The sequence below is a fragment of the Macaca fascicularis genome, chromosome 12 (assembly GCF_037993035.2).
Source record: "Macaca fascicularis isolate 582-1 chromosome 12, T2T-MFA8v1.1".
Classification (NCBI taxonomy): Eukaryota; Metazoa; Chordata; class Mammalia; order Primates; family Cercopithecidae; genus Macaca; species Macaca fascicularis.
The window spans coordinates 77133352-77150200 of NC_088386.1; the positions used below are offsets into that span (position 1 = coordinate 77133352).

At 36.5% G+C, this 16849-nt stretch overlaps 1 protein-coding gene across 10 annotated transcripts in view; it reads right to left on the bottom strand.

Annotated features, from left to right (window-relative positions):
* The window catches only part of CERKL (CERK like autophagy regulator), a 141049-nt gene that overhangs the window by 57810 nt on the left and 66390 nt on the right, over positions 1-16849 (bottom strand). The gene's annotated exons all lie outside the window — the stretch shown is intronic.

The following is a 16849-nucleotide window of genomic DNA, read 5'->3' on the forward strand; positions in this document are numbered from 1 at the left end:
TGGTGTTCATCAAAGTTAAGAGCCCAGAACCTTGTCATACTCTTGTGTATATTCACCACTATTTTACACAGAAAAGCAACCAAGTTGTTGCAAAGATAAAACCCAAACACAGGAAATAGAAACCTCAGTTAACCACAAGTCTCAGGAGCTATTAATATTAAACTATGCCCAGTTAATGTGTAACAGTGATGGTAAAAGCCTTTCCTACATAAGATTTGACAACTTTCCAGTAGAGGTCTGAGTTAGAGATATTTTATATTGGCAATTTATATTAAAATGCATCAATTTCACCTTATTATCCACAAAAGCTTATAGATGCAGATCTTTACATATACAGATGAAAATAATTTTAATGCTGTAAATCAAAGTAAAAACAAAGCCATGTAACTTCTAAATTTACATGCAGCCCAGCAATGTAAACATATCTCTATTTCTAATAGCTAAAACTGATTGAACAGTAATTAGTAGAAAGAATCACCTGCTGCCGGAATAATCACCTCAATACTTCAGAATTTAAATGATAAAAGAGCTAAGGCTATTTAAATAGACAGTAAGAGAACAGCGAAGAAAGAAAGAAGAAAAATTCAGCCAAACGTGTCATCCATATATCTTTATCATTTTTTATCCTGATATAATGAATTTTTACTCATTTTAGAAGATGCTATAGAGTAGAGCTACTTAACTATATCACTTTTCCTAATTAAAAATCCAGACTGAAAAGAGATAAATGTAACTGACTTTAGGAATTTATTTTCCCTATTCTACATAGAAGTCGACCACAAAATTGGTTAAAATAATTAGCATTTAAATACAATTAACCTCATAGAAAATCCAGTTCAAGTGAGATAATTGTACATTTAATCCTTCATGAACTAGAAAATTATAAAAATATTAGAGAATACTTTTACGAATATGTTTTAACTTAATGATTTTATCAGTTAAAAAGCTTTTTCAAAGTATCCTTTCTGGATCATATGTAAGTAATTAGGTATGGCTTTTTAGAAAAATTTTTAGTTATTTGCAGGGCCTCCAAAAAAAAATACATTTTAGCATTCTAAGAACATATGTTCCACTATAAAGAGTAGTGAAAAGACTGGTGTACTATATGTTGAAGACCAATTAGAGAGTTTAAAATTTTTAATTGAAAATAAACTATATATTTATCATGTACATCATGTTGTTTTAAAATATATATACCTTGTGAAATGGCTAAATTGAGCCAATGTACATATGCATTATCTCACATACTTATCATTTTGTGGTATGAACAGAAAATCTACTCTTAACAATTTTCAAGTATACTTTAACTATAGTCACCATGGTATACAATAGATCTCTTGAATTTCTTCCTCCTATCTAACTGAAATCTTGTATCCTGTGACCAACATCTCCTTGATCCCTCAGCCTATCACATACCCCTGGTCACTACCATTCTATTCTATTTCCATTAGTTCAACTTTTTAAAATTCCACATATAAGAAAAATCATGTGTTATTTTTCTTTTGGTGCCTGGCTTATTACACTCAGCTAACAACCTCCAGGTTCAACTGTGTTGTGGCAAATGACAGGATTTCCTTCTCTTCAAAAGCTGAATGGTATCCCATTGTGAATACACACCACATTTTCTTTATCACTTGTCCACTGATATATACTTAGATTGATTCCTTATCTTGGCTATTGGGAACAATGCTGCAATAATCATTAAAATACAGATCTCTTCAATATACTGATTTCATTTCCTTTGGATATATTCCCAGTAGTAGAATTGCTGGATCATATGGTAGTTCTACTTTTAACTGTTTCAGGAACCTCCATTCTCTTTTCCATCATGGCTATACTAATTTACACTGTCACTAACAGTGTGCTAGAGTTCTTTTTCTCCACACCCCACCAATACTTATCTTTTGTCTTTCTGATAACAGCCATTCTAACAAGTGTGAGGTGACATCCCATTGTGGTTTTAATTTGCATTTCCCTGATGGTTAGTGATGTTGAGCATTTTTCCATGTTGTCCATTGGTATGTCTTCTTTAGAGAAATGTCTATTCAGACCCTTCGCTCATTTTTTATTCATATTATTTGTTTTCTTGCTATTGAGCTGTTGCAGTTCTTTATATACCTTGGATATTAACCCTCTGTCAGATGTGTGACTTAGAAGTAATTTCTCCCATTCCATAGGTTGCCTCTTCACTCAGCTGTTTCCTTTGCTGTGCAGAGCTTTTGGGTTTGATGAAATCCGACGTGCCTATTTTTGCTTTTGTTGCCTGTTCTTTTCAGTTCACATCTTAAAAATGATTGCCAGATTTAAATATAAATATTTCTATTTGTGTATCCTTTCTTCCATGTTAAGAACTGGGGCTCCCAACAACAAGGCATCTGCCCATTTGCCCAATCGTATGATGTATAAAAACCGGTTTCAGAAAAGTGGCAGCCAGACAACTAAGAAAAATAAACTTGCTGAAATGAGTTCAAGATTTATTGGCCACTCTTTTCTTGGCCCCCTAGACTGAACGTATATATTTCTTTTTCGTTTCTTTTTTTTTTTTTTTTTTTTTTTGAGACGGAGTCTCGCTCTGTCACCCAGGCTGGAGTGCAGTGGCCGGATCTCCGCTCACTGCAAGCTCCGCCTCCCGGGTTTACTCCATTCGCCTGCCTCAGCCTCCTGAGAAGCTGGGACTACAGGCGCCCACCACCTCGCCCGGCTAGTTTTTTGTATTTTTTAGTGGAGACGGGGTTTCACCATGTTAGCCAGGGTGGTCTCGATCTCCTGACCTCGTGATCCACCCGTCTCAGCCTCCCAAATTACTGGGATTACAGGCTTGAGCCACCGCGCCCTGCCCGAAAGTATATATTTCAAGTATTGTGTTCAAAAGTTACTTGGGTTAGCTTTTTCCACTTTTCATATATTGCCAGACCAATGGCTTGAGGTATTCAATGGCATGAAGCTTTCCACCTGTGTTCTCTTTCTAGGAGGAAGGAATACACAAATAGAAATATTTATATTTAAGTCTTTAATTCATTTTGTTCCAGTCTATCTGGGACAAAGATGGACTTTTTAGTAACTTTTTTTTGAACAACTGGATAACAACTATTTGGAAAAAGATAGGATCAATACCTTCTGCCATACACAAAATAAACTCCAAATGGACTAGAGATCTAAAATTCAACTATACAAGTACTAGAAGAAAACATGGGTGAATTTATCTACAAGTTGAGTGTAAAGAAAGCCTTACTAAAATGCAAAAGCCAGAGGCAATAATGAAAAAGTGTGTAAATTTAACTCCATAAAAGGTATGTATGTATTTAGAGAAATGGTCTCACTCTGTTGCCTAGGCTGGAGTGCAATGGCACCATCACTGCTCATTGCAGCCTTGACCTCCCCAGGCTCATATGACCCGCCTGAGCAACTGGGACTACTGGTGTATGCTAACCACACCCAGCTAATTTTGGGGGGTTTTTTTTAGAGATGGGGTTTTCCCATGTTGCCCAGGCTGGTCTCCAGTTCCTTGGCTCAAATGATCCACCCACCTCGACCTCCCAAAGTGCTGAGATTATAGGGATGAGCCACTGCACCTGGCCCATAATGGTTTTGTTTATATATTTATTGAATTTTGAGACAGAGTCTCACTCTGTTGCCCACTCTGGAGTGTAGTGGCATGATCTTGACTCATTGCAACCTCCACCCGCTGGGGTCAAGTGATTCTCATGCCTCAGCCTCCTGAGTAGCTGGGATTACAAGCATGTGCCACCAAGCCCAGCTAATTTTTTTCTATTTTTAGTAGAGACAGGGTTTCACTGTGTTGGTCAAGCTAGTCTCGAACTCCTGGCCTTAAATGATCTGCCCACCTCAGCTTTTCAAAGTGCTGGAATTACAGGTGTGAGCCACTGCACCTGGGCCCATAAAAGGTTTTAATTTAAAACTTTGCATAAAAAAAATCGTTATAAGGGAAAAATTATATATTGGGAGAAAAATATGTGTGACATATCAAATAAAACAGCTAATATTCCTGAAATATAAAGAACTTGTAAGAATTGAGGAGGAAAAAGACCAGAAGTATTATGGAATATGGGAAAATAATATGAAAGACAACTCACAAGATATTAAGAATAGCCCTGAGACTAGCTGAACATGAAAAGATGCTCAACTTTAATGTAAATTAAAACTATATTGATATACCATTGTTTACCCATCACATTGGAAAAATTCTAAAACATAAAAGTACATAAAACATACAATCTGTTGGTGAGGCTTTGAAGAAATGGACACTTTTGTACATTGCTGGTAAATATAAAAAAAAAGTTATAAACCCCATGGAAAGGAATTTATCAATATCTAACAAAACTACCCATGTGCTTAACCTTTAACCCAGAAATCCTCACCTAGAAATTTACCAAGATACAATACGCACAAAGTTTTCTGCAGCATTATTAATAATTGCAGATACTAGAAACAGTCAAAATGTCCACACATGGGGGAGTAAATAAAATACGGTACAGACAACACAATGAAGTCTTATACAGCTATTAAAAAATATAAGGAAGCTCTCTGTAACATGATATGGAGTGATTTCCAGTATACACTGTTAAGTTTAAAAGGAAAGTGGCAAAGTATATACTGCATGTTACCTTTTGTGTAAAAAAATAAAAATTTTAAAAACATACATATATATGGTAACTTTTCAAAAAGGAGTATAAGATAAACCAGAAACCAGTGCAATTGGTTACCTATAAGGGGTAAGAGAGATGAGGTGGAAATGACACAGGAAGGAGTGTTTTCTTCTTTTGGGGACATGTTCATGTCCTACATATTAAATATATATAATGAAATTAATGAAATAGAAAAAAACAAACTGAATATGGAAACTAAGCCAACTGTATTTCAAGTAAATATTACTATTACGAAAGGTGGAAAAAGCTAACCCAAGTAACTTTTGAGCACAATACTTGAAATACATACTTTCAGTCTAGGGGGCCAAAAGAAGAGCTGCCAATAAATCTTGAACTCATTTCAGCAAGTTTATTTTTCTTAGTGGTTTGGCTGCCACTTTTCTGAAACTAGTTTTTATACATCATACGATTGGGCAAACGGGCAGATGCCTTGTTGTTGGGAGCCCCAGTTCTTAATATGGAAGAAAGGATACACAAAGAGAAAGGAGGGACTCAGGGAAGAACCTTGTAGGATTGGACAGATCCTAGCAAGATCAATATAAACTCATGATTTCTAATAAATATGTCCTAACTCCGTCGGCTGCAAGAGTCTACAAGTTATGACCTCCTAATCACTAGGAGTATATTCAGCTCCCAGATCTTGGTTTCCCAGTACTGTTTCCCACCAAAAGGAACCAGAGTTTCTTAGAGAAATGGCTGATTCCTGGGCCGGAACAAAGAAGGTGTGAGATAAACCTAGAATATTCTCTTGTGCCAAAAAGTGAGGAAATGTTGCCAAATTGATGGAAACAGGTTGAAAAACCACATTAGAGAGTTTTAAGGAGCTTCTTAAAATGTTTCACCTCTATACCTCAAAGGAAACTCAATTTCAACTTGCGTAAAGGGAAGACTTATCTTTCTCCCTCCCTACACCTTCTCCTTTATTTCAGTTCCAAGCACTTACATCCACCAGTACAAGAAATTTGAATCATCTTTATCTTTCTCTCTCTTGACTTAGCTGATTTAATGTTATAAACATTTTAAATCTTTCTCTCATCTCCTGGGTCTGACAACTCTAAAATTGCCAGATCAATTTCAACTGTTACTTACAGACATGTTACCAACATGAGAATGGTATCAACTGTATAATTAATATGAGCAAAGCATATTGTTTTAACTAAAAGCCAAATATAGAATATTTTGGAAGCAGCCCTCAAACATATAGAACACAGATTACATAAGTATTAACTGTAAAATATTTTATTGGCACCTATCACTTTTTGAGTGTTTATATATTTGATGCCTAGTTACATATACAACCAAGGTAGGCGTCATAAGGATAGCACAATCTGAATGGCATATCAAAGACAGCAACTAATAAACTTCACTGGATTTAAAATTAGATTCTCTTTGCAGCAACACTACAAGCTGTTGAGTATGCCTCCTAACTTTTCAAGTGTCAGGAGAGCATGGTGGGTTAAGAACATGGACAGTGGGGACAGACTGCCTGGGTTTGAATCCCAATTCCACAACTTCATAGCTGCGCGACCTTATCTGTAAAATGTAATAATAGTTTCTTGTCTCAGGGATGTTGTGAAAATTAACATCTGTTGGTAATGTGAAACACAGCACATTCCATGACACACCAAGAAATCATGATGATGATGGTGATAATGATGAATTCTATTAGTATAATGCCACTCTCTCTCACCCTCTCCTCTGGAAAGACAATGCTTAATCTTGGTCTCAAAAGGCTAAAGAGTTTGGGGCTATGGATTCTATAGAAGCTCAACACATAGCTGGAGAGCTATACAATAATAGTAAGAGTTACCCTTTATTGAGTACCTGCTGCTTTGCATACATTACATATTTAAGCAACATTGGCATTATCAACTTCACTTTACAGATAGGAGACCATAGAAGACATAAAGATCCCAAGTAAGTGGTAAAGCCAGGAACCAAACTCAGCTTATCCATATAAAAATTCTATCAGTCACAATGACTAATTGATTAATCTGAATGATGTATTTTCCATTCAAGTATAAGGAGATAAATAGAGGACCCATCCATGCTATCTAGTGTGATCATCCTTCCCACCTATCTGGTGGGACAAGGATAAGTAAGTCACCTCACTTCTGACAGATTTACTAATATCTGTGGTAAACAGTTTAAAGAGCTTCAAAATAAACATTTGTGGAGTTAGGACGTGAAAGTCTTTTGATTCTGTATGTACTACAAAATGAAATTTTTTATTTTTGATAAGATAGACAATTCAGAAGTATATAAAGAATTACATTATTTCCTTTTGGAAAAAAAAAAAAAAAACTAAAACACCACTGGTAAAAGTTGGGCATTAGACTGTCTGGAGCCTACCTATTCTGCTCCGAACTTTGAGAATAGGAAAGTTCTGTTCCCTTAGGTTTCAAAGGACCCTGTCTTTTGCCGATATCAAGGGTTCACAACTAGATGGCTCTCCTTGCTAACCAAATTTATCAGTTTCTCATCTACAAATCCTTCAACCTGCATAGTCCATTGATGGACTCCTTTCCAGTGTTATGACATTTTTAATATACTTGACAATAATATACTTAGTCCCAAATATACAGCATAGTCAGTTATACCCTGCCTTTCAAGAAAACAACAAACAAACAAACAAACAAACAAACAAAAAAACCACACACACCAGTGTGTGTTTTAGAATTAGAATACCTGGATAGGAATCTTGTTCTACCGCTTTCTAAGCACTCGACCCAAAGCAACTCAACCAATCTCTCAGAGTTCTGATTCCTTAGCCATCTGTGAGGATTAAAAAATATTGACCACAAAAAAAGTGTTGTGATAAGGACTAAATGAGTTGGTTTATAACAGAAGCAACTAGAATAATCCCTACCACATAACAGATAAGCAGTATACTCAGTTCACTTCACCAACATTTACTGAGCTAGGCACTGTGCCAAGTGTTAGAAATTTAAAAAAAAAGTATTGAACACTTATATGTGAAACTCTGTTTCAAGTACTTAATAATCTCTGTGCTAAGAAGAGTTACAGTCTTCTTACAGTAAAAGTATACCCTTTGTGAGCCCACAATTAGCATTAAGTGATGATATTTTCTATCAGAGTATCAGCAGTGCCAGGAACATATAAAAGAGTAAGTGCCTGGTTTGCTCAGGTACAGTTAGTTTTGCAGAGGATCACCTGGTTTGTATCAGACCTTGAACTTCAAACTAGGTTTCGCTGGGCAAACAAGAGATGAGGGGCATTCTAGACAGAGGGAAGTCCCTAGCTCTGTCACTTAATTAGCAAGTGAGAAGGCACTGACATACAAGAGAACACAGCTTGGCATTAGACACTATGAAGGGCCCAGGAACCTGACCACACACATAGGCTTCACTTTTGCCTATTTCTGCTCTTTCCATTGAAAAAATAACAAAGGTGTGAAACTAGTAAAAACAGAAAATGAACATTTTTCAAAATATATTTTACACCAAATGTATTTTTTCAAAAAATATAGTTTAAAAAAAAGGTGCCTTTGCTTTAAAGATGATAGACAAGGAGAAAGAAATGGTTGATTTGAAAACTATTACCAGAATGCTTGAGCATACAGCCACTGCAAATATCCAACTACCTGCCTCAAACAACAAATATATTCATACACAACTATAATAAAATTCCTGGAGTTACATATAATATCTGTATAAATACCACACAATTTTATTATCATTAATGATAGTCTAATGAATGCTAAGGGGCTTAACGATTTGTTGCCTAATTTAAAATATTATGTATTTCCTATTTATTCATACTGTGAGAGTAGAACTTCATTACTTTTTATACCATTTATTTTCAGTGAAAAAAGTTATTAAGTGACAATCCATTATACTCTCATCTAAGGATTGAGTCAATGTTTTATCTAATTCTGTAGATTTACAGAATTTGTGTTTTGCTTAGGAAATCCTGCTAAACATAAAGTCTGGTAATCTGTCACAAATCAGTGTATTTATATGTGTTTTTAAAATTCCTTTAGGTTAACAAAAAGAAATGTCTGCCTTTTTTTTTTTTTTCATAGTGCACACCCAATTCAGGCCAAGGCATTTGAGAAATCTCAATAATAGTGACAGTCATGAGGAAACTTTTTTAAATATTGAGAAATTATTAACGCTGACCCTAAAGGTTGCCTACTTCAAGAGTTTGGAGTTCTGAATCATTATGTTTAGAAAAGAACACTAGAGAGGGACAATTTTCAAACAAGATGATATGGATACTTTCTAATAGGTGTCTGAAGTCCTTGTTTTTACAGTAGAGTCTAAATCTACTATAAATCTAAATATGGTAAATAAAGTATACTTAATAGGTATTGTAGAGTAACTGATGACCTGCTGGAATGACACATCAGTTAAGGGTTCCTGCTCCAGATTCAGACAGGTACAGATTTGTTCCCAGCTCCCTCTACCACCTACCAGTTGTTTAACCTTGTTAACTGATTTTTATATTATTTAAGCCTTAGTTTTTTCATTTATAAACTAAGAGATGATTTTTGATAATAATAAAATTCACTTAATTATACTATTTTCTAAGTCATGCGTTGTTTTCATTCTTCAAACCTCACAGCAAAACTCATAATTTTGTTTCCCTTCTTACATGAAAACATATGTGTAGTTCTTGATGCTATTATAATGAAGATTTAATGAGATAATTCATAAAAGTTGCTAGCAAAAAAAGGGTACATACTAAATGCTTAATAAACGTCAGCTATTATCATTAGGATTTAAATTTTATAATAATGACTTCAGTAAAGGAAGAAATGTTAACTTATTTAACAGCATGAAAACTTAATTCAACATTTTACTGAAAATATTTAGAGAATCTTCAATTAGCATTTTGAATATAATCACATAATAAGATCTGACAAAGTTTATTTAAATTGTATTCCCAAAGAAGTTTTGTTATACAAAGTACAGTGAAAAGGGCTTCTTCCTAGCAAAAGAATTTGAAATAGAAATAAGATAACAATGAATGTACTTCATAACTCCTGTTCTCAGGATACTCTGTCAATGACTAAAGCAGAAATACACTTTTATTATATAAGACACCAATTACTTATTTTTAGTATAATTATGACCAATTACATATAAAAATGTATCCCTCCCTTAGAATAAAAATGCCACCAGGGCCCGTGAGAAGCCCTGGGGAAGACTGTCTGATGTTACTTATCCCAAGTATAAATAGAATGAATCATTTCTGAAGAGCTAATTGCTTTCAGCTGAAAGGGTAGAGGTTATGAGCTAGGGCTATTGATGGACAAAGAGAAACACTGCAGGAACCTTTGCCATGTCTGTCAACATTTTCCAAGGATCCCATAAACCAGTCATACAGTAAAACTCTTGGAAAATAAGTGAGAACTTTACATGAATCAGGAATGGGTATTGGTTAACTTTTAACAATATTTAATAAGAATATAGCATGTTCTGTCACCTATAATTAATCCCTGGAAAGCTTTCTTTGGTTAAGTGTGGCATTCAGGGTTCTACATAAGTTCATTCAATCAAACTGCACTGCTGAGATCTTGGCTATCCATGGTTCTTGGTCCTGGCAACATATTAGAATCCCTGGAGAGACTTTTAAAGAAAGCCCGTGCCTGGAACCCACTCAGACCTGTTTTATCAGAACCTCTCAATCCTCAGACTCAGGAATAAGTCCTAAGAAGGATGAAATTCTAAGAAGTGATATTCATGTGTACATATGTCATAACATAAATGCTATCCTTTTTTGATAGCACCCTATTTATGTTTTCAATTTCTCTTTTTTTGATCATTTTTAACATACTTATGTGACATTCTCTGCTTGCTTTATTATGTGGAGGTCTTGGCAGTCTAATGATAGTTTGTTATGTCTGCAGACTCCTACAATGAATTTTTCCCACCACTACTTACAAGAGTAGAAAGGGTTCAAAGGTCAAACTAACATGCTCTCGGTCCAAGATAAATAGTAGTTTTTCCTATTCTTTTATTAAGCAAATTTTACATAATAACTATGTTTTCATACATTTATATTTTCAGTTACAATTTTGATAAAATTAGGAGTTTGGTTTAAAAAGATTTTCTGTTCTTAACAATCCTTTGAAGAGTTAAACAGTGTCACTAGTTTTTCAGAATTTAATACAAACTAGTTTTTTTCTTTTTCTTTTTTCTAACATGGCTGACCACAGACCTTGGATGCCAATTCTTCTTAGAAAGAAGATCAAAGTTACTGTCAAATGGACAAGTTTCTAATGGAAAACTGGGGAAAGAGAGCCAGGACCTTCTGGAGTGCCCACGGGAAGAAGCTGGGGTGCAGAAAGGAAAAGCAGCTAGAGTCTGGCAGAGATCAACCCCCAAAGAACTCAGGGCCCCACCCTTATGACCCAGGGCAATGTTATTGGTGGCAATTTGGGAATTTCCCAGGGATAGAGAACTGGGTGGCCAGCTCCTGCAGGTGTTCCCATACTCCCCTCAGACCCAAACTGAGATGGTGGTCACCATATTGCTTGTGCACCAGTCGTGGGCCTCTGCTATGCCCAGGGATTCTCCACCCTTGAATCTCTGTAGCACCAGATCCCCTGCAAACAAACCCCATAACCTGTTCTGACTTTGGAAAGCCCAGGGTGCAAGTTCCCAGGATGCTGTGGAACCTCTAAAGATCTAACCCCCAGTGTAGGTCACCTATAAGGGAGAGGGGCACAACTTGCCAAAACCTCTTTGGGACAAAGGAAAGGTGGGCACAGTGCCAATCGCTAAAGGGGGCAACACCATGTCAAGGAATGGATACGGAGAAGGGGTCATCTCTGGCAATACCCTCCCACCCCATACACTGTTGAAGATGCAGCAGTGGTTCTTCCCATTGGGGGCCAGCACAGGTACTTGAAGAAAGAGTTTTTCATGTTTTTCAAGATGGCTCCACCCCTGCTGAAAGTGAGCCAATGCTACTTAGGCTTACATAAAGGGTGGGGCCCAACTTCCCATCCCTACACAGAGCAGCAGCGTCCCAGCAATGGAGGACATACGAGTCATGGAGTTGCCTGCCCTAGACTGGGGGAAGAGGCTCTGCCCCAAGATCATTTTGGTGGTTGTCTTCAGAGGGGCATATGCATAACCTACAGCCACGCTACAGCTAGGAACCAAAGGATAAAATCTTTATGAACTGATCATGAGCCCTGTGATGGGGTATGATAGAAAAGCAGATCGCATTCCTGCCAGCACTGGATAAGGAGCTAGTGCACCTCCCCCTGCCCCCCAACCAGTGACCCCAAAGGCCTCAGCACAATCTCTTCCTGCCACTCCCCTGTCAGGACAGGTGCTTCTACTGGACATCAGCCTAACTGAGGGCAAGCTGGCTCTTATTTTTTAAGTGCCACCTACTGTATTGCAGCCTGAACTGTACTATCAAATAAAAAGCCCACTACCAGAAAGGCTTAGTGCTACTCCACAAAATAAGCTTCCTGAGACTTCTGCACCCTCAGCCCCACATGGGGTTATGTGGATATTGGATATGTGTGTCAGCTCATATATCCAATACATTGCTACAACAAGCAGCATCTAAGAAAGCTACCACACCCACGGAATCCATAAAGAGCCTTGGCCCCCTGAAAGCACCCAGAAACAAAGTCGAATGATCACACACAACATACACCATAGTCATACTCTCAAGGGAAAAAAAAAAGTTTAAGTCCTGTCCAACCAATAGGAAATTCAAAAATAAGAAGCAACAGCTCCCTTAGATAAGAAGGAATCAGCCCAAGAACTCCAACACTACAAAAAAAGTGTCTTCATACCTCTAAAGAATTACACTAGCTCTATAGCAATGGACCCTAACCAATTGAAAAGTTTGAAATGACAGATTAAAAAAACAAAATATGTACTGCAAGGAAACTCAGTGAGATCCAAGAGAAATTTAAAATCCATCTCAAATAAACCAGAAAACAGTGCAGGATATGAAACATGAGATAGCAATATTAATATAAAACCAAATAGAACTTTTAGAATTGAAAAACTCACTAAAGGGAACATCAAAATATACTTGGAAGCAGGCCAGGCATGGTGGCTCACAGCTTTAATCACAGCACTTTGGGAGGCCAAGGTGGGTGAATCACCTGAGTTCAGGAGTTCAAGACGAGCCCAGATGACATGGCAAAACCTTGTCTCTACTAAAAATACAAAAATTAGCCAAATGTGGTGGCATGCACCTGTAATCCCAGCTACTCCAGAAGGTGAGGCAGGAGAATCACTTGAACCCAGGAAGCAGAGATTGCAGTGAGTCGAGATCAAGCCACTGCACTCCAGCCTGGGCAACAGAGTGAGACTCCATCTCAAAAAAAAAAAAAAAAAACAAAACAAAGACAAAAAACTACAACATTTGGAAGCTTTAATAATAAACTACACCAAGCAGAAGACAAGATTTCAGAGCTCGAATACCAGCCTTTTAAATTAACCCAGTTAGACAAAAAGAAAGAATCTGAAAAATGAGCAAAGCCTTTGAGAAATACGAGATTATGTAAAGCAACCAAACCTATGACTTATTGGTATTCTTGATGGAGAAGAGGAAGTAAGAAAATTGGAAAACATATTTGAGGCAATAATTCAAGAAAACTTCCCTAATCTTGCTAGAGAGGTTGACATCCAGATGCAAGAAATTCAGAAAACACCTGCAAGATACAAGATGACCATCCCCAAGGAATATAGGCCATCAGACTATGCAAGGTCAACACCAAAGAAAAAATCTGAAAGGCATCTAAAGAAAAGGGCCAAATTACCTACAAAGCAAATCCCATCAGACTAATAGATGAGTTCTCAGCAGAAACCTTATAAGCAAGAGAGATGAGGGGCCTATTTTTAGCCTCCTTAAAGAAAAAAAAAAGCCAGCCAAGAATTTCATAATCTGCCAAACTAAGCTCCATCAATGAAGGAGAAATAAAGTCTTTCCCAGGCAAGCAAACACTAAGGGAATTTGTCACCACCACACCTGCCATACAAGAAATACTCAATCGAGTTCTAAACATGGAAACCAAAAAACAATACTTGCTACCATATAAGCACACAAAAATACAAAGTTCAGATATCTTATAGAGAGCAATTATGCAATTGAGACTAGAAAGCAACTACCTAACAATACTCAAATATCAAATGTATAGGAACAAAACCTCAAATATCAATATTAACCTAGAACATAAATGGCCTATATGCTCCACTTAAAGGACCCAGAGAGGCAAATTAGATTTTTAAAATGACCCAACCTTCTGCTGAATTCAAGAGACTCATCTCACATGTAATGACAACCACAGGCTCAAAGTGAAGGGATGGAGAAAGATCTAGCATGCAAATAGAAAATTTAAACAGAACAGATGTTGCTACACTTGTATGAGAAGAAACAGACATTAAACCAACAACATCAAAAACAAAGGAGGGCATTATATAACGATAAAGGGTTCAATTCAACCAGAAAATGTAACTATCCTACATAAATATGCACTCAATGTTGGAGCACCCAGGTTCATAAAACAAATACTACTAGACCTACAGAAAAAGATAGCAATACAAGAATAGTGGGGGACTTCAACACCCCACTGACAGCACTAGACAGATCACCACAGCAGAAAACTAACAAAGGTATACTCTGGACTTAAATCAGGCTCTTGACCAAATGGACCTGACAGACATCTGCAGAATATTCCACCCAACAACACAGAATATACATTTTTCACATCTGTACATGGAACATTCTCTAAAATTGACCACATAGTCGTAAGTCATGTCTCAATAAGATAAAAAAAATCAAAATCATATCAAGCATCTTCTGAGGTCATAATGAAATAAAATTAGAAATGAAGAACAAGACGAATTCTCAAAACTACACAGATACATGTAAACTAAACAACTTGCACCTAAATTTTGAATAAACAAAATTAATGCATAAATCAAAAAAAATTGAAACATGAAAATTGAAACACAACATACCAAAACCCCTGGGATAGGCACTTTAATGAATACCAGAACTACATGGACCTGTAATTGAAAGAAGATTCTTAAAGAAAAAACTTCTTGAGATATTAATTTTAAAAGAGAAGTGCCAGCCAGGTGCGGTAGCTAATGCCTGTAATACCAGCACTTTGGAAGGCCGAGGTGGGCAGATTGTCTGAGCTCAGGAGTTCAAGACCCTCGTGGCCAACATGGCGAAGCCCCATCTTTACCAAATACAAAAATCAGCCAGGTGTAGTGGCAGGTGCCTGTAATCCTAGCTACTCAGGAGGCTGAGGCAGACAGAATTGCTCAAACCCAGGAGGCGGAGGTTTCAGTGAGCCAAGATCATGCCACTGCCCTCAAGCCAGGGTGACAGAGTGAGACTCCGTCTCAAAAAAAAATTAAAAATTTTTTAAACAGTTTAAAAAGTGCCAGTGTAACACAAGAATTGGTAGAGAGCTTTGGAGCCTCAACCATTCATTTGTGTCTGATGAAGATAGCCAAGAACTGTCTTTGTGGGGAGTAGGATAAGGAGTTGGCATCTCCTATAGGCCTCCCTGAGTCCATTTTGGTATAGAGATGGAGCAGTAATGTATCAATCAGTCTTGGTTAGGTTTCTTCACTCTCATTAGAGGATTTTAACAGTTTGTATGAGTTGATTTTAAAAGTCAATCTATTTGCTTTTAATCAGCAAATTCACTCTGTACTCCAAGATCATGCCAGAGAATGACTCCCTAAGGGCCTCCAGCTCTTATGAAAATCAAAGTTTCGAAAAGTAACATTTTCAGAGGATGGTAGACTAAAGGATATGTAGTTTATTCATCTCTGTAATTTGTCTAGATTTTAACCCTAGATCAAACCAAAACATCACTCATTAAGCTGAATAAATATTTGGACAGTGTTCTTTGTTGTTGTTGTTTTTGACAAGTCCCTCTACTCCTATAAAATTGCTTTTACTGAATTGAGCTTTGTTGTGATGTCCTCTGCTTCTTACTTTCTCTTGGTTTTATGACTAAGATATATTGAGGAGGTTACCTCAGCCTAGCCCTTCATAAGCCCCATGGGAGAAGAGTTCCTCAGACCTTAAGTACAAGAAAGAGCTTTGACTCTCTAATAAAATGACATATTTTTATTTTATAGACAAGACCATGCAAGTTTTATGTATATCTGGTCATGTTAATAAATTTACTTCCACTGAAATTATTTTCATTTTTATTTTTACTTTTTAAATCACTTGACATAAATTTGAAATAACACTGTAAAGGATTCACTATTAAAGTGTTTTTATTTAATTATACATATTCTCTATGTTTCCAGAGAGATCAACTCAACTACAGCCTCTGTGAGTTCTTGCCTTCTTGAAATAATCAAGTCTTCTTGGAAGTCCCAAAGCGGGTAGCAGGGAAGCATGAGCCACTCAGTAAGAGGGTCTTCCAATTTTAATGTAATGTCACTTCACCTCATCTCCCATGAGCAGAACTTTATTGGCTGGTTGCCTTTGATCAACTTGGGTTCTCATGGTTTTCTTGATCAATGATGCTGGAACTGGAAATTTCTAACATCGCTCTGTGACTGCTCTTTGTCTAGTATCCATTTCTATCCTGTGCCATCTAACCCTAAACTGTGCCATCAACTATACAAGTTGCCTCTACTCTGATCTGATAGATGTGGCAAACAAGAAGAAATGAGTTAACAGAAAAACAAGCAAGATTCATAAATCTCAGACCAAAAAAAATCAATCCTAAGATCATATTTTAACTAAATAACTTTTAGAAATCCAAATTACATTATATTTGTACTTAGGAATTACATTATATTTGTACTTATGAATTTTATTTAGTATGCAAAATATGAAAATGTCATTTAGAAATTACATATACACTGAATTCATTAAGACATATATCCTAATAAACATGTTCTCTTTTCTCTGGAAATTAACCTTTAGAAAAAGCTACTGTGAAAAAGGTAATTCTCAATTACCAGAGTATAAAGCATGGCCTCTTAAGATTATTCAAAAAATTCTTATTTTCAGGCCACAGAGTACATATACACACTTGCCATCAATGTATGAGTGGAAGGAGAATACATTCTTATATAGTTTAAAAGAGACATTAATAGAAAAATAGATATGCTTTTAAAAACAACTCTTAGGTGAACTAAATTAAGTATTTTATTTCAGATTATTGAAGCTTCTTCATGAAAACAGTCATTCAA